Below are 19,591 nucleotides of genomic sequence, written 5' to 3'. Positions count from 1 at the left end.
CCAAGGGTTACCTACAGTTCTCTGTTTTTCTAAGCTCCGTGTACCTATCCAGGAGTCTCTTAAAATACCCTATCTTGTCCGCCTTCACCACCATTGCCGGCAGCCCATTCCAAGCACTTACCACTCTCTGTGTAAAAAACTTACCCCTGACATCTCCTCTGTACCTACTTCCAAGCATCTTCAAACTATGCCCTCGTGCTCGCAATTTCAGCCCTGGGAAAAAGCCTCTAACTATCCACACGATCAATGTCTCTCATTTTCTTGAACAACTCTATCAGGTCACCGCTCATCCTCCATCACTCCAAGGAGAAAAGACTGAGTTCACTCAACCTATTCTCAAAAGACATGCTCTCCTATCCAGACACCATCCTCGTAAATCTCCTCAGCACCCTTTCTATGGCTTCCACATCCTTCCTGTAGTTTGGCGACCAGAACTGAGCACAGTACTCCAAGTGGGGTCTGACCAAAGTCCTATATAGCTGCAACATTACATCTCGGCTTTTAAACTCAAGCCTGCGGTTGATTAAGGCCAATGCACAGTATGGCTTCTTAACCACAGAGTCAACCTACATAGCAGCTTTGAGTGTCCTATGGACTCCGTCCCCAAGATCCCTCTGTTCCTCCACACTGCCAAGAGGCTTACAATTAATACTATATTCTATAATATTTGACAGACGAAAATGAACCACATCACACTTCTTTGGGTTGAACTCCGTTTGCCACTTCTCAGCCCAGGTTTGCAGACTATCAATATCCCCCTGCAACCTAACCCAACCTTTGTGTCATCAGCAAATTTACTAACCCCTACCTCCACATCCTTATCCAGGTCATTTATAAAAGTCACGAAGGGTAGGGGTCCCAGAACCGATCCCTGAGGCAGACCACTGGTCACCGACCTCCATGCAGAATATGACCAGTATACAACCACTCTTTGTCTTCTGTGAGCAAGGCAGTTCTGGATGCACAAAGCAATGTGCCCTTGGATCCCATGCTTCCTTACTTTTTCAATCAGCCTTGCTTGGGGTACCTTGTTGAAGATCATCTGAAAATCCAAGCAAACAACATACACTGCCTCTGCTTTATCTACCTTGCCTGTTATTTCCGCAAAGTATTCCAAGAGATTTGTCAGTCAAGATTTCCTTGAAGAAATCCGGCTGACTTTGGCCTACGTCATCATGTTTCCCCAATTACAGTACCCAAAAAACACACTCTTAGTACACTCTAACATCTTCCTGACCACTAAGGTCCTGACCACTAACTGTCCAATAATTTTCTTTCTTGTGCCCCCTCTCTTCTTAAAGAGTGGAGTGACATTTGCAAATTTCTGATCTACCAGAACCGTTCTAAAATCTAGTGATTTGTGATAGATCATTACTCATCACTTGAAGAGGAAACTACGGGGGAACTTCTTCATTCAGAGGCTGGGAGAGTGTGCACCGAGCTGCCAGAGCAAGTGGCAGGGACGATTGAAATCTTTAAGAGAAGTTTGCTTAGGTCACCGGATGAGAAGCATATGGAGGGCTATGGTCCAGGTGGAAGTTGCTGGAGCTCGGAAGATTAATGCTTTAGCATGGACTGGACTGGCCGAATGGCATTTTCCTGTGTTTTAGTGTTTTATGACTCCAATGCCTTCACAATCTCTTCAGCTACCTCTTTCTGAACTCCGCGGTGTCTTATCTACCTTCAGGCCTTTCAGCTTCAGAAACACCTTCTCTCCTTGGTAAAAGCATGTATCCTCACTTCTGCCCCAGGTACTGCTGAATGTTTGGCATTTATGTAATAAATTTAATGACACAACTGTAGTGGGTGACTTCACTCTGCAGGAGGATTGGGAAAGTCAGATTGGCGTGAGATCGCAAAAGAGGGGATGTATTGAATGCTAACGAAATGGCTTTTTAGAGCAGCTGATGGTTGAGCCTACTCGGGGAACTGCTATCTTACATTGGGTGTTGTGTAATAACCCAGATCTTATTCGGCAGGTTAATGTAAAGGAACCATTAGAAGGCAGTGAACATAATATGATTGAATTCCTACTGCAATTTGTGAGGGAGAAGCACAGGTCACATGTGTAGTATCGCAATGGAATGAAAGGGAATTACAGAGGCGTGAGAGAGGTGATTCCCCAGGTGGATTGGAGGATGCTGGTGGAGATGACGCCAGAGCAGAAATGGCTGACGTTTCTGGGAATAGTTCATAATGTGCAGGATAGATATGTCCCACAGACGTAGTTCTCAAACAGCGGGGCTGGACTATCGTGGCTGACAAAGGAAGTTAAGGACTGTATAAAAGCATATAAGGTAGCAAAAATGAGTAGTAGGTTGGATAACTGGGTAGCTTTTAACATCCAACAACAGGCAAATTTAAAATAAAAGCTATAAGGCGAAAGGTGAAATATGACAGCAAACTATACAATAATATCAACCAGTTATAAAATATACGAAAGGGAGGCGCGAGTTGATATTGGACCACTGGAAAATGATGCTTATGGGGTACAAATGGGGAAGAGATGGTAGGTGAACTTGATAGGTACTTTGTATCCGTCTTGTCTGTGGAAGACACCACCAGTGTGCCAGAGATCTATGAGTGTCAGGGAACAGGAGTGAGTGCCATTGCTATTACAAAGGAAAACGTTTGAGGCAAACACAGGTTCTTGAAGTGGATAAGTCACCTGGACCAGATGGACTACATCCCAGAGTCCTGAGAGAGGTTGCTGGAGAGATAACAGATGCATTGTTCATGACACGTCAAGAATCACTTGATTCTGGCATGGTCCCGGAGGACAGGAAGATTGCAAATGTCAATCCACTCTTTGAGAAGGGAGGAAGGCAAAGTACAGCAAATTATAGTCCAGTTAGCCTAACCTCAGTGGCTGGGAAAGTGTGGAGTCAGGATAACAGATGAGGTTTTGGGGTACTAGGAGACTAATGATATAATGTCAAAGCCAGCATAAGTTCTATACAGGGAAATCTTGCCTGACTTCGAGGAAGTCCTAAGCAGGAATGACAACCGAGAGGCAGTGGATATCATTTACTTGGATTTTCAGAAAGCATCTGATAAGGTGTCACACATGAAACTGCTTAACAGGATAAAAGTCAGAAGTAATACTGGCATGGATAGAGGAATGGCTGACAGCCAAGAGGCAGCGAGTGGGAATAAAAGGGGCCTTTTCTGGTTGGCCAGTAGTGACTTGTGGTCTTCAGGGGTCAGTATTCGGTCCGCTACTTTTCACATAGTTTGTCAATGACTTGGATAATGGAACTGATGGCTTTGTGACAAGGTTTGCGGATGATACAAAGATAGGTGGAGGCGATGGTAGTGCTGAGGAAGTAATGCGATTGCAGTAGGACACAAGTTTGAAGAAAGTGGCAGATGGAATACAATATTGGGAAAAGTACGATAGTGCATTTCGGCAAAAGGAACAATAGTGAACTGTTATCTGATTGGGGAGAAGGTTCAAGCCACAGAAGTACAGAAGGAAATGTGATGATGATGATGATGATGACGTCGTCGACTCAGGACTGACTCAGGGCAGCGTCGGGCATTTCCATGCCTTACAAGGCGCGGATCGGAAGTTTGTGTGGGGCGCTACTCCTCACACAGACATTTCGCAGTATCTTTATTTTGTGAGGTCGAATTGCGAGCTCAACACTCAATCCGGCACGGATGGAAAGCGTAGAAGGGAGACGCCCGACTGTATTCGAACCCGGGGACCTCCATTACCGAAGTCCGGCGATGACGTCACTATGCCACCAGGACCTTGGGCAAAACTCCCAGAAGATTAATTTACGGATTGAGTCTGTGGTAACGAAGGCAACTGCAATGCTGGCTTTATTTAAAGTGAAGTAGAATATATTAGCAATGAGATAATGCTGTTACTTTATAAGACACTACTCAGGCCGCATGTCAGAACATAAGAAATGGGAGCAGGAGTCGGCCATTGGCCCATTGAGCCTGCCCCGCCATTCAATAAAATCATGGCTGAACTCAGCTCCATCTCCCTGCCTTTTCCCTAAAGCCCTTAATTCCCTTACTCTGCAAAAACCTCTCTAACTGAATCTTAAATATACTTCGTGAGGAAGCCTCAACTGCATCCCTGGACAGAGAATTCCACAGATTCACCACTCTCTGGGAAGAACTGTTTCTCCTCATCTCCGTCCTAACTCTGCTCTCCTGAATCTTGAGGCAATGTCCCCGAGTTCTATTCTCATCTACCAATGGAAACAACTTTCCTACTTCTATCTTATCTATCCCTTTCAATATTCTGGGTATTTCTATAAGATTCCCTCTCATTCTTCTGAACCCCAGAGAGAAAAGTCCCAGGTGACTCAATCTCTCCTCATAGGGTAACCCCCTCATCCCTGGAATCAAACTGGTTCACCTTCTCTGCATTGCCTCCAAAGCCAGTACTGTATATCCTTCCTCAAGTACGGAGACCAGAACTGCACACAGTACTCCAGGTGCGGCCTCACCTGTACCCTGTATAGTGGCAGCATTACCTCCCTGTTCTTGACTTCAATCCCTCTACCAATGAAGGCTAACATTCCGTTAGTTAGAGTATGCGGGACTTCTATCTTAGAAAATGTGCGTTGTCATTGGAGAGAGTCCAGAGGATCTTCAAGAAGATAATTCCAGGAATGAAGGGGTTAAGCACGAGAAGTGTTTCCCAGCTTTGGGCCTGTACTCCTGAACTGACTTATGTTTAGTAAATGTAGGTGGAGGGTGTTCAGAAGCTGCAGAAGGCTGTAAATCTCGTCACCTCCATCTTGGGTACTAGACTACAAAGTATCCAGGACATCTTCAGGAAGCGGTATCACAGAAGGGCAGCGTCCATTATAAAGGACCTTCAGCACCCAGGACATGCCCTTTCCTCACTGTTACCATCAGGTAGGAGATACAGAAGCCTGAAGGCGCACACTCAGTGATTCAGGAAAAGCTTCTTCCCCTCTGCCATCCGATTCCTGAATGGACTTTGAAAGCTTTGGACACTCTTCAATATACAGTATTTCTGTTTTTACACATTTTAATGAACTATTCCTCACACATAATTGATTTACTTGTTGATTATTGTTTTAATTAGTTTATTATTATTATCTATGTCAGAATATAAATTACATTGAACTGCTGTTTGATTATTGTTTTAATTAATTTATTATTATTATCTATGCCAGAATATATATTGCATTGAACTCCTGTTTGATTATTGTTTTAATTAATTTATTAATATTATCTATGCCAGAATATGTATTGCATTGAACTGCTGTTTGATTATTGTTTTAATTAATTTATTAATATTATCTATGCCAGAATATATATTGCATTGAACTCCTGTTTGATTATTGTTTTAATTAATTTATTAATATTATCTATGCCAGAATATAAATTACATTGAACTGCTGTTTGATTATTGTTTTAATTAATTTATTATTATTATCTATGCCAGAATATATATTGCATTGAACTCCTGTTTGATTATTGTTTTAATTAATTTATTAATATTATCTATGCCAGAATATGTATTGCATTGAACTGCTGTTTGATTATTGTTTTAATTAATTTATTATTATTATCTATGCCAGAATATGTATTGCATTGAACTGCTGCTGCTGTCAACAAATTTCAAGCCAAATGCCGGTGATAATAAACCTCATCCTGAATCTTGAATCTCACTGAAACCCACCGAATGTGGAAAGGTCGGATAGGGTGGATGAGGAGAGGCCTTTTCCTATGGTGGGGGTAGCCATAACAGAGGGCACAGCCTGGAAACTGAGGAGCAACCTTTTAGAGCAGTTGAGGAGGATTTTATTTAGTCAGACAGCAGTGAATCTGTGGAATTCTCTGACACGGACGGCGGTGGGGGACAAGACGGTGTGTACATTTCAGGCAAAAGCTAATAGTTTATGGATCAGTCGAGGCATTACAGGATATGCCGAGGAGACAGGTGCATGGGGGTGAGTGAGAACTGGGATCAGCCATGATAGACCGGTGGAGCAGACTCAATGGGTCTGACTGGCCTAATTCTGCTCCTATGTCTGATAGTCTTGTACTGCGAGTGTCTTACACAGTGAAGATTGACACAAAATACTTATTACATTCAGCCGCGATTTCTTTGTTCTATTACTAACACGCCAGTGGTACAATATCAACTCTTCGCTCTCTTTTACTCTTTATATATCTGAACAACTTTTGATAGCTGATATTATTGGCTCAATTACCGTAATTTTTCATCATGTCTCTCCTGTGTGTGTGTGTGTGTGTGTGTGTGTGTGTGTTTTTGTTGTTGTCTCCTGTTGGGTATGTAAAAGATTTCCAATCCTCTCACTTCCCACTGTTTTCTTGCTATATTACGTGACCCCGCTTTTGCTTTTATCAAAAACAGGAGAAAATCTGTGGATTCTGGAAATCCAAGTAACACATACACAAAATGCTGGAGGAACCCAGGAGACCAGGCAGCATATATGGGAAATAGCAAACAGTCGACGTTTCGGGCCCAGACCCTTCATCAGGACTGGGAACAAAAAAAGATGAGACGTCAGAGGAAGCAGTGTGGGTGTTGGAGGTGTGGAAGATGTGGTAGGTGATGGGTGAAACTGGGAGACGGGGAGCAGTGAAGGAAAAATCTTCTTTGGATTTTATTTCCTTAACGATTCTCGAAAGATCGTTGCTAATGCCTCCACATCACTTCAGCTACCTCTTTCAGATCTCTGGGGTGTACACCATCTGGTCCAGGTGTCCTATTTACCTTCAGACCATCTCTGTATCCCAAAGAACCTTCTCCCGTGTAACGGAACTTTACACATTCTGACCACTGACATCTCGGACTTCCATATTCCTGCCAGTGTCTTCGAGAGATAAGAGTGACGTACAAGACTTATTCAGTTCATCTGCCATCACCTTGCACCCCCACCCCATTACTAGCTGTCCAGCAACATTTTTCAGTGGTCCGATATCCACTTCAGCCTCTCTCTTACAATATATGTACCTGAAGAAAAATTTGGTATCGTCTTTAATATTGCGGGCCAGCTCATCTATGTATTCCATCTTTGCAGCCTGACAATGAGGGAAAACGTAGTTTACTTTATTCAATGTAGTCTTTTTTTTTAATATGTTTCAATTGCGCTTAAGCCCAAAGTGCATAGAGATATGCAGGTAATACATGATACTTATGGGGTGTTAGCCTTCATAAGTGGAGGAATAGAGTTTAACTGTCGCGAGGTAATGATGCAGCTCTATAAAACTCCAGTTCGGCCACACTTCGAGTACCGTGTCCAGTTCTGGTCGCCTCACTATAGGAAGGGTGTGGAAGCTTTGGAAAGGGTACAGAGATTTACCAGGATGCTGCCTGGTTTGGAGAGTAAGGATTATGATCAGAGAATTAAGGGAGCTTCTTTACTCTTTGGAGAGAAGGAGGATGAGAGGAGACAAAATAGAGGTGTACAAGATATTAAGAGGAATAGACAGAGTGGACGGCCAGCGCCTCTTCCCCAGGGCACCACTGCTCAGTACAAGGGGACATGGCTTTAAGGTAAGGGGGGGGGGAGTTCAAGGGGGATATTAGAGGATGGTTTTTCGCTCAGAGAGTCGTTGGTGCGTGGAATGCTCTGCCTGAGTCTGTGGTGGAGGCAGATACACTACTGATGTTTAAGAGATTACTAGACAGGTATATGGAGGTATTTAAGGTGGGGGGTTATATGGGAGGCGGGGTTTGAGGGTTGGCACAACATTGTGGGCCGAAGGGTCTGCGATGTGCTGTACTATTCTATGTTCTATGTAATGGCAAATAATATCGCAGTCTGGAAACGTGCAGATTGTTCATAGATTTCACTTGCTACATTTGTTCAAAGACAGAATGGATGGAAAAATAGTGGTAATATTGTGGCAGGTTCGAGAATATCTTTAGACTTAAACAGACTACATCGCACGTCACGGGTGTGGGACGGTCCGGTCATTCACTGAGAGAGGGCAGGCTCCTGCCAAACGGCCCATGTGCGCGCTGGAAAACATTGTACTTCAAACTGTCCACAGCCCTCGCTAATTTCCCGATGACTCGCTCCCTTTTTGATCACAGATCTCTGGAATATCGCTGTGGATCTTTTAAAGTGTTGGAGGAATATGGGAAGTGCATTTTATTGTAACACATGCCAGCTGTCACTGTGATTTCCATCACTATAACCCGCGGACTGACTGGGTCGAAAGAAACAAAAGAATGAACGAATAGTCACCTTTAATAAAGAAGTGTTCTCCATTTCACCCGCCAGAACAAACTCCTTCCCTCAATTTCAGAAGCGAATGTGCCCCGTCAAATGTTACAAAATAAATCGACTTCAAGATGAATGCCTACCTTGAAAGCTACCAGATATGAAAAACATATCCTATTTAAATAGCTGAAGCCATGTATCATGGAAAATAACATTAAAAAATCACATCATATTTTGTTTTAACGAACGGAAAGATGAATGAATATTCCCCGTTGTTAGAGAAGTGCTCTTCATTTCAGACACCAGCACCTTCCCACAATTTCAGAAGCGAATGCGTACGATCAAATATTATAATATGAATTAACTTCAAGAAGAATGGCTGTTTGAAAGCAACAATGATATAAAATTATGCTACTTAAAGAGCTGAAGCCGGATATCATGGAAAATAACATGCAAAATCCACATCATGTGTTATTTTAATGTAAATGGATTGCAATATCCCTTGAGGAGTCAATCAGGGGGTATGGGAGCAGTGAATAAAAATAGTTTAACGTAAGTGCTTGTGTAGTTGGTTGTCACTAATGTCCCTGACGTGATAGCCACGCTAATTGCCTCAGTGGAATTGCTCTCTCCTCAATAAAAGTCTGCTAAACCGATCACCAGTCCATCTGAGCAGCTGGAACGCTCCGTACAACTGAACACTGCATTTGACGGAATATGGGATATGCGGCGATTTACTACATCGCGGCCATTTTCTATCCCGCAGTTGTAGCGGTTGGTGTCCCCGGTAAGATGCCGGAGCTGCTCACTTTATGTATGGTGGCGTCGTTACTCTGCTGCGGTATCCGCATTGTTGCTGAGCACAGATGCTATCGCTAGCTGAAATGTGTTTCCGGAATGGAGGATTCAGGCATCTAATGGTTTTATTTACATTTTTCATATTTCGATCGCAGTGTTTTCTTCTTTTGTCAATTAAGTTGGTACTGATATTGTCAATGTTTCATAATTTCACCTCGCTAGAGTTTCTCTGCTTTTCTAGGTCCGAGTCTCTATCAGTGCAGACACTTCGACCTTATAACAACGTGGCAGCTTATTTAAATGACGGTCCAGTCTATTTACGACACGTAGGTCTCTTCTACTGTAAGTCAGTAAATGAGAACTTGTGTTTTATATCTCCTTGACTCCACTTTGTGACCGCTACAAAAAATCTCTTCAGCTATTTCACCTCTAATAATGGAAATGGTGTTGTTTACAGGAGCGATCGACTGATCACCGGTCCGTGAGTCGTGGAACTCGGATGCCTCGCTCTAAGCTGTGGGAAGGTCGCCAATCTACTGACACTCACATCCATCATTGTCCTCCAGCCGGAGTGCAGCGACCGAGACCGCACACACCGGATTCCCGCTTTCCACTTCCAAACAGACCATACCCTGCATAGCATCGGTAGAGTGGGGGCATTCAGGGAGCTGATCATATTTCTAATTTCTTTCCAAATTTCTTGCAGTTAACTTAGCGGCGATTGTGATCCTTTCTCGGGGAAAATGCGGACTCTCCAAATGCATCAACCGTTACCTGGTTGGAATGGCAACAGCGGATCTGATAGTGGTTATCGTTGTTGCTTTAGTGGAACAGACCAACAATATCTACATTTATTCCAGATTCCTGCTCATCTCTCCCGTGTGCGCTCTGACACTTGTATTTCGGGTTATAACGAGGGACTGTTCTGTCTGGTTCACGGTCAGTTTTACCTTCGATCGCTTCATCGCAATATGTTTCCGAAAGCTGCGGGAGCGATACTGCACCGAGAGGACAGCAACGGTGGTTATGGTGGCTGTGGTTATAGTGAGCTGCGGGACAAGGGTTCCGTTATACTTTGCCATTGAGCCTTACGTCATCATTGACAACACGCCGTGGCGGTGCACCGTCACATATGAATACGCCACTTCACCCGTGTGGAGAGGATACCAATTACTAGACAGTATTTTAACACCATTGCTACCAATCGGCTTAATCCTGGTGTTTAACGGGTTAACCGTAAGTCATATCATTGCGGCAAATAGAGTCCGCAGAAGGCTTCGGCACAGCGGCGACAATCAGAAAGATGCCGAGGTGGAAAAACACAGAAAATCGATGATTTTGCTGTTTTCTATATCAGCTAATTTCATATTATTGTGGATGCCCTCTGTAGCCCATTCCCTGAAATGGCAAACGCAATACTATTTTTACGAGAACAGATATTTGAATTCCCCCGTATACATCCTACAACAATTTGGGTTCATGTTGCAAATGCTCAGCATATGCACCAATACTTGCATCTATACACTGACACAGAGGAAATTCAGAGAAGACCTGAGGAATGGAATGATGTGTGTGTTTACATTAAATGGCCACCTGTGTAGATAACGCCCGTGTCTAATGGCAATTCAGCGGAGTTTTCAAATAAAGCCGTTTTACAATGAACAGTTTTGACAAATATGTCATTAATTCAAACAATCATATACCTGGTCATCCGGAAATTGCAGAATTGGCGGAAGATTGCTTGCTTCATACAGTTCAGGCAGCTAGCAATGCAAACGCTCAATGCTTCTGACGTGACTGTTACACTATTTGAAATATGTTCCAAACTATCACAGACACTCGACTGTCAAAGGGCAGGGATGGCTGCACGACCTTCCGCGTTTTAGATGTTTCAAAATAGACAGGGTCTGGTAACAGAGTGTAAAGGGTGTGCGATGGCAAACCAGGGATCGTATTGCTGCTGCAGAAAGGGAGGACAACGCGGAGCGTTCCTTTGTTAGTAGACTGTGAGACAAACACTGAAACGTGATCACCCCATTTGTAGTATTCTGGACAGCCGACTCTCTGACAAAAAAGAAACTGCAACGGGAACAGTGTGGAACCGATCGAGAAGCGAGACTTGGTAATTTCCATGTTATTCACATGGGTAACTGAAACATCCATAATATTCTTCGGCACCTCCCCAGGGTAAAATGTTTAGGCATGGCATAATTTCTCAGTTGTGTCTGGGATGGATTCATTTCACTATCAGAAGAAAGGCGGGCGAGAGAAAAGCTCATAGCCGATCTTATATTGGGAAAAAGAAACGGGTCAGGTGACAGATCTCTCCGCGGTTCAGCATTTCAGAACGATAGGGCAGAACTCCCCGACATTTACCTTGCACAAGTATAGGACCAGGAAGCATGGAATGTATTTAATTGGGGGTCCGCGATGTGTGGTTCTACCTGACAGGAACTTAGGAATTGATGCACTCAGGGAAATACGCGATAGATATAACCATATAACAGTTACAGCACGGAAGCAGGCCATCTCGGCCCCTCTAGTTCGTGCCGACGCTTACACTCACCTAGTAGCACCTACCTGCACAGCCCATAACCCTCCATTCCTTTGCTGTCCATATACCTATCCAATTTAACTTTAAATGAAAATACTGAACTTGCCTCTACCACTTCTACTGGAAGCTCATTCCACACAGCCACAACGCCCTGAGTAAAGAAATTTCCCCCTAGTGTTACCCCTAAACTTTTGCCCCCGAACTCTCAACTCATCTCCTTGTTTCTGAATCTCCCCTACTGTTAATGGAAAAAAAGCCTATCCACGTCAACTCGATCTATCTCCCTCATTATTTTAAATACCTCTATAAAGTCCACCCTCAAACGTCTACGCTCCAAAGAATAACCTAACTTGTTCAATCTTTCCCTGTAACTTAGGTGCTGAAACCCAGGTAAAATTCTATTATATCTTCTCTGTACTGTCTCTAATTTACTGATATCTTTCCGATAATTCGGTGAACAGAACTGTGCAGAATATGTGGAGATTGTTTAGGGAGCACTGTCATGGGGTTCACTAAGGGCTTATCTCATTGTCGCAGGGCAATGATAATCGCATAAGGTAACCCTGGGTGACAATAAAGTTGTAACAACTCGTCAAGAGGAAGAAAGAATTGTACTTAAGGTTCAGAGAGAAAGGATCAGGTAGGGTTGTGGAAGGTCGCAATATAGACAGGAGATAATTTAATAATGGACTTAGAAGAGTTAGTAGGGTACTTGAGAAGTCCTTGACGAGTTGCACTGTGAAAAACAGGAGGTGACTGGGAAGTGTGTGGTCAGATCAGAGGAAAAAGAGGAAAACTTGTGTCTGGAGTCCAAGGAGGCGGTGAAGCTCCTCACTAAATCCAGTGATGATTGTGAACATAGCATAAAAAGGCGGATATGCTGGAACATGCCGACACTGAGAAAGAGGATGCGCTTGAAACTTGGAAAACATTATGATAGATAATTCCACTGCGCCGGAAGGGATATAGTCCAGCTGAATTAGGAAGGGAAACGAATACATTGCTGAGATTCTGGACAGGGTATTTGTGTTTTCCCTGGCCAAGGAAGTAGAACTAGAAGATTAGAGGTTGGTAAATGTTATTCATTTGTTGAAGCAAGATAATAGGGAGCAGCCTTAGAGAATGACAATTTATCCCAATACCTCTGAATCGTGGTTTTATGGTATCGGGTGTAGAAACAATCAAACCTCGAATCAATTAACCCTGAGTCCACATAGCCATTGTGAAATCCGTGTCTCCCTCTGAAATGAATAATAAATGAAATATACAAAACGACCCAAACTAAAAACATAGCGAAAAAAGTAAATACCGGTCTCAACCTTGTCTTCCTTCAACACCATAGCAGACAATCGGAGAATACAGAATAAACAATTTCCAAAGCAAAACGCTTCTAGCACGTATTCTAACGAACTTGGGAGAGTGAGATGTGGAGACCTGAGGCCAGCAGTTCATAGAATTTCGGAAAGATATGCATCCTTCTAATTTCACACCAGTTCCTGGAAATCACTTCTCGCAATGTGACACAAATTTTCATCACGTGCATAGAGACGAAAATTATTAATTTAGTCACCCCCCCTCCATCACAAACAAAAGAAACACACAACTCACATAAAGCTATTCATGGCCGTAATCTTTCTCTTTCTCTTGCATTTGAACTCACCTATGTCCAAACATCCTGCTATATTTTAAAAGAGCAATGCATTAATATTTTCAATATATCGCAGAAAATGACATGCTCTTATTTGTTCAATGGATAACAAATATCTGTCATTGGAATCATACAACACTTATTAAACCCTTTCGACTCTAAGAGCCACAGCAGGTATCGTATTGTCCACGAGTTAATATTCAACATAATTAAAACATGTCGTCCCCACAACTCCAAACCTCCAACGACTTCCGGTATTTCTGACCTCCAGTTTCTGACCAAGGATAGTATTCAGATTAAATGAACCCATTGGTGTATAGTATCGGGGCGAATGATCCCCATTACAACCGATGAAGCAACAGATCTGTTTACTGTACTGGGTCCACTGTCACACCCACCGGAACTACTGTGTTTACCGCCTTACCTGTAGTGTGATACTCCCGTCATAATCTCACATCGGCGTCTCCATCTTCTCATGCCGTAATCATCCATTTCATTCAGTCTCCAAGCTTCGGTGTGTGCAAGGACAGAGGAATCGAACAGTATCACCGACTTTCTAGATAGATCAATGCTGTGAGACGTTAACGTTCTAACCCAGACATACAGTCAGACAGCCACAGGAAACCACAGCACAGAAACAGGGTCTTCAGCCCGTCAGGCCAGTGCGGAATTATTTACACTGCCTACTCCCATCGACCTGTACCCGGACATGTCCATCCATCTCCCTCTCACCCATGTACTTATCCAATCACCTCTTAACCGTTGCATCGGAATCTCAATTACCATTTGCGTTGGTAGCACTGTCTACACTCTGTCGACTCACTGGGTAAAGAAGCTTCCTGTCATGTTTCCCTTAAACATTCCACATTTCACCCTTCACCTTTGATCTCCAGATGCATTCTCACCCGACATCAGTGGAGAAAGCCTCATTGCATTTACACTCTCTATACGCCTCATAATGTTGTACACCTCTATCAAATCTCCTCTCACTCTTCTACTCGCTCGGGAATGAAGGGCTAACATATGTAATCTTTCCTTTCAATTCAATATAACCAGTCCCGGTAATAACAGTGTTATCTTTTTCTATATTCTTTCAAACTTATTTACTTCATTCCTGTAGGTAGTTGAGCCCAACCGCACACAATAGTCCAAATTGGACCTCATTACTTCTGTACTCAGTACTTAGGTCTATGAAGTTAAATGTGAGAAAAGCTTATTTTTTTTTACGACCCTGTCTAACTGCGCTGCAGCTGTCATTGAATATGGACCTGCATTCCCAGATTCGTTTGTTCTATCGTACTCCTCAGTGCCCTATTTCTCATTGTGCCGGACCAACACTGTCTGGTCCTCTCAAGGACATTTGCCTGGGCTAAATCCTATCGGCCATCTTACAGCCCATCTCTCCAGCTGGTCCAGATCTCGCCTGATGCTCCGGTTGTCTTCCTCGCTGTGGACTACACCCAGAGTGTTGGTGCCATCGGCTAATTTGGTGATCTAGTTAATTACATTTTTACAGAGATCGTTGCTGTAGATTACAAATAACAACGTACACAGCAACGATCCCTGCGACACTCCTCTAGTCACAGGTCCCCAGTCAGAGAGACAACCATCCATTACCACACTCTGGCTTCCCCAACGTACCCAATGGCGAATCCAATTTACTTCCTCATCGTGAAAGCCAAGCGACTGTACCTTCTCGAGCATCCTCCACGACAGGACCTTGAGAAATTCCTTGCTGAAGTCCCTGTAGACGGCATCCACTGCCTTGCCTTCCACACCATTCCTGGTAACAACCTCGTAAAGCTCTGTGAGGTTGGTTAGAGATCTGCTACGCACTGGCCCATCCTGACTATCGCTAATGTTCCTGTGTGTCCAGATACTTCCCTTTATACCCTATGACCAGCGTAGTCTGAACATAGAGGGCAATTCATCATTACATAACACCTTGGCGAGTCCCTTCCAAGCAAAGATATCGAGATCATCCAGCGGTCGGCACTGATATTTATGGCCTATTGTTTTTTAAATTCTCCTGCACTTTATTATCCGACGCATTGAGAGTAGTCTGGACAAGCAAGCTTTAAATAATTAATCGACTTACTTTACTATAGCAAGATAAGGTACGCTCGGTCGAGCCCAGAACATAGAATATTACAGCACAGTAAACGAGTTTGGATAGGCTTTCAACTAATTTAGATTCGATCTAACACATCCCCCCCCCCCCGCATCTGAATCAATATCAAAGATTTCAAAGGTACACTTAATGAATCAGAAACAGATTTAATATTACTTACATACGTCGCGAAATTGTTAACTTTACGGTAGCAGTACAATGAAATGCAGGATAAATAAATATACAGAAAACAAAACTGAAATACGGGTGGCAGCAGGAAAAAAAGCTGTTCCTGAATCGCTGAGCCTGAGCTTTCAGACTTCTGTATCTGCTCCCCGGTGGTAACACTGTGTCAAGGGCACGTCCTGTTAGTGGGCAATGTTAATGATGGACGCCACTGTGACAAGAATCATCCCTTGTACCAATGATCAATGAAATACAGAGAATCTGTATTTACCAACAAGTATCTTTTATTATTTCTACTAAAAGAACGTGGATTTACACACTTTCGTCCTGTGTGCACCCGACTGGAAACCCTGACACTCCATAAAAAGTCAATGAAGCGAAATGTTCCTACCGGGGAAAAGAGTCTCCGCTGGCAAGTCATTCCATAGAAACATAGAAAACACAGAAAATCTACAGCACAATACAGGGCCTTCGGCCCACAAAGTTGTGCCGAACAGGTTCCCACCTTAGAAATGACTAGGCCTACCTATAGCCCTCTATTTTGCTAAGCTTCATGTACCTATCCAAAAGTCTCTTAAAAAGAGCCAATCGTATCCGCCTCCACCACTATTGCCGGCAGCCTATTCCACGCACTCTGAGTAAAAAAACTTACCCCTGACATCTTCTCTGTACCGACTCCCGAGCACCTTCAACCTGTGTCCTCTTGTGGCAACCATTTCAGCCCTGGGAAAAGCCTCTGAATATCCACACGGTCAATGCGTCTCATCATCTTCCGATCCTCATGTTTCCGATCTCCACGTGTCCGTGTGGTCCTACTTTTCGGCAATGGTTGGTCTCTGGCCGCTGGAGAGTTATCATCCCTGCATATCTGAAGCTCCGGAATTTTATATTGTTCCTCATCAATGGAACCATTGGATCACCAAACCATTGGCTCAAGGTCACCTTACCTACCTGGGTCACCTGGTTACTGATCATTGTATAGGGCTGCAGCCAACATATTTTACGTGTCTCTGCCCACTCCAGCCTTGCGTATTCATGTCTTTAAACCCTGGCTAGTCCAAAACAGTTAAATGAAGCCACCCAGACAGAGTCTAACGGGACTCTTGTAACAAATCAGTAACAATGAATATATAATTGAGACAGTTTTTTTTATAACAAATAAACATTTATTAAACACTGCTTAAAAAAATATGAAAGTAAACAAACGTCTAACTTAATCGGAAGTCAGCTGCTGTGCGGCAGCTTGAACAGTTCTTACAGCGATACTGTGAAAACAGTTCTTAAAGTGAGAATGCAAAAACAATGCTTAGAAGTAGTAATGCGAAGGTCCAAGGTTTTACACAGTCAGTGAAAAGAAGAGACTTCTTGAAAGGCTTTAAATTCTCTTTCGTGGCGTTACTTCTGATTCCCGTCGAAGAATACTTTCCCCGGAGGACTTACGATCGGGGAAAATAAAACGGCTTAAAGGCATTGACATTTCCATGGTGAAACATTACCCACCCCTCTATTCTTCTGGCAGAACACGGGTCATCATGGGCACAGCGAACGAATTCCTTCCGAATGACGATCAAATAAAATCGAACCTGTTTCACCGCCGACATTAATTTTCCCGATTCTTCTGGACTTCAGAATTCCGACAACTCTTCCTCTCCAATGACTTGACCAGAAATGTTACGGCGAAACTGCCGGCAATAACCTTTTAAACTTAAGGCAGAAAGTAAAACTCCACTTTTTAACGAAACTGCGTCATAATATCGGAATGCAGTCAGCGGCGAATTCAGCCACGAACTGCCCCTCCTCAAATGGAAGGGTCCTCCTTTTATACCCTGTTGAAAAAAAAACTACCACATGACCTCTACTGGCGGAGAAATGACGTACCTCCCCTGTCACAGAACCATCACCTCATGTCCAGTCCCTCAACACCGTTGTCACGTGACAAGTACAATATACCCACAAGTTCGTAACAGTACATAAGCGAATCTTATGTACCTTTCACAGACAGGCGAGTGTCTGTGATAGTTTGCAACATACTTCAACCAATGTAACAATCACAGTAGCAGCATTGAACGTTGGTATTGCTACCGACCTGAACACTGTCACGTCAGCAACCGTCCGCCAAGTTTGCAACTCCTGGATGACCAGATATATGAAAGTTTGAATTAATGACATATTTGCCAAACCTGTCCATTGTAAAATGGCTTTATTTGAAAACTCCGCTGAATTGCTGTCAGACACGGGCGTTATCTACACAGATGGCCATTCAATGTAAACACATACTTCAGTCCATTCCTCAGCTCCACTCTGAATTTTCTCTGTGTCATTGTATAGATAAGCATTGGGGCACATGCTGAGTAATTGCAACATGAACCCAAATTGTTGTAGGATGTATACCTGGGAACTCAAATATCTGTCCAGATAAAAAAAAGTTTTGCGTTTGCCATTTCAGTGAATGGGCTACATTGGGCAGCGAAAATAATATGAAATTAGCTGATATAGAAAACAACAAAATCATCGATTTTCTGCGTTTTTCCACCTCGACATCTTTCTGATTGTCGCTGCTGTGCCGAAGCCTTCTGCGGACTCTATTTGCCACAACGATATACCGTAGAGTTAACCCGTTAAACACCAGGATTAAGCCGATTGGTAGCAATGGTGTTAAAATGCTCTCCAGTAATTCGTATCCTCTCCACACGGGTGAAGTAACGTATTCATATGAGTCGATGCACCGCCACGGTGTGTTGTCAATGATGACGTAAGGTTCAATGGCAAAGTATAACGGGGCACATCTCCCGCAGCTCACTATAACCACGGTCACGATAATCACCGTTGCTATTCTCTCGGTGCAGTATCGTTCCCGCAACTTTTGTGAACATATTGCGATGAAGCAATCGAAAGTAAAACTGACGGTAAACCAAACAGAACAGTCGGTCGTTACAGCCCGAATTACAAGTGTCAGAGTGCATACAGGAGTGATGAGCAGGGATCTGGAATAAATGTAAATATTGTTGGTCTGTTCCACTAAAGCAGCAACGATAACCACCATCAGATCCGCTGTTGCCATTCCAACCAGGTAACGGGTGATTCATTTGGAGAGTCCGCATTTTCCCCGAGATAGGATCACAATCGCCGTTAAATTAACTGCAAGAAATTTAAAAGCAAAGTAGAAATCTGGTCAGCAGCATCTCTTTGACCACGTGTATGTTCTGTTTGGAAAAGGAAAGCAGTCTCAGTCCCTGTACTCCGGCTGGACAGCTTAGAGCAAAGAATCTGAGTTCCACGACTCACGTACCGGTGAACGGAAGATCGTAAACAACACCATTTCCAGTATTTGGCGTGAAATATTTGAAGGGATTGTTTGCAGCGGTGAGAAAGTGGAATCAAAAGATACAAAACACAATTTATCATTCACTGACATATGTACGAACAGACCGACGTGTCGAAGTTAGACTGGACCGTCATTTAAATAAGCTGCCATGCTGCTATAATGTCGGAGTGTCAGTTCCCTGAATGCCTCCATTCTACCGATGCTATGCAGGGTATGACCTGTTTGGAAGTGGCAAGCGAGAGTCCAGTGTGTGCGGTCTCGGACACTACACTCCGGCTGGAGGACAATGACGGATGTGAGTGTCAGTGGATTGGCGACATTCCCACAGTTTAGAGCGAGGCATCCGAGTTCCACGACTCACGGACCGGTGATCAGTCGATCACTCCTGTAAACAATAACATTTCCATTATTAGCTGTGAAATAGCTGATGGGATTGTTTGTAGCGGTGAAAAATTGGAGTCAGGGAGATATAAAGCACGAGTTCTCATTTACTGACTTACAGAAGAACAGACCTACGTGTCGCAAATAGACTGGACCGTCATTTAAATAAGCTGCCTCGTTGCTATAATGTCGGAGTGTCTGCACTGATAGAGACTCGGACCTAGAAAAGCAGAGACGAGCATCACTTCAGAAAGCCTAGCGAGGTGAAATTATGAAACAATGTCAATGTCCGCACATACATAACTGACAAAAGAAAAAACAATTCGATCAAATTACGATAATTGAAAATAAAACTATTAGATGCTTGAAACACGGTACGGCCGATGGTAACATC

This window comes from Hypanus sabinus, unplaced genomic scaffold (assembly GCF_030144855.1).
Source record: "Hypanus sabinus isolate sHypSab1 unplaced genomic scaffold, sHypSab1.hap1 scaffold_306, whole genome shotgun sequence".
In the NCBI taxonomy this organism is placed as follows: domain Eukaryota; kingdom Metazoa; phylum Chordata; class Chondrichthyes; order Myliobatiformes; family Dasyatidae; genus Hypanus; species Hypanus sabinus.
Note: the sequence above shows the minus strand (reverse complement) of the source record.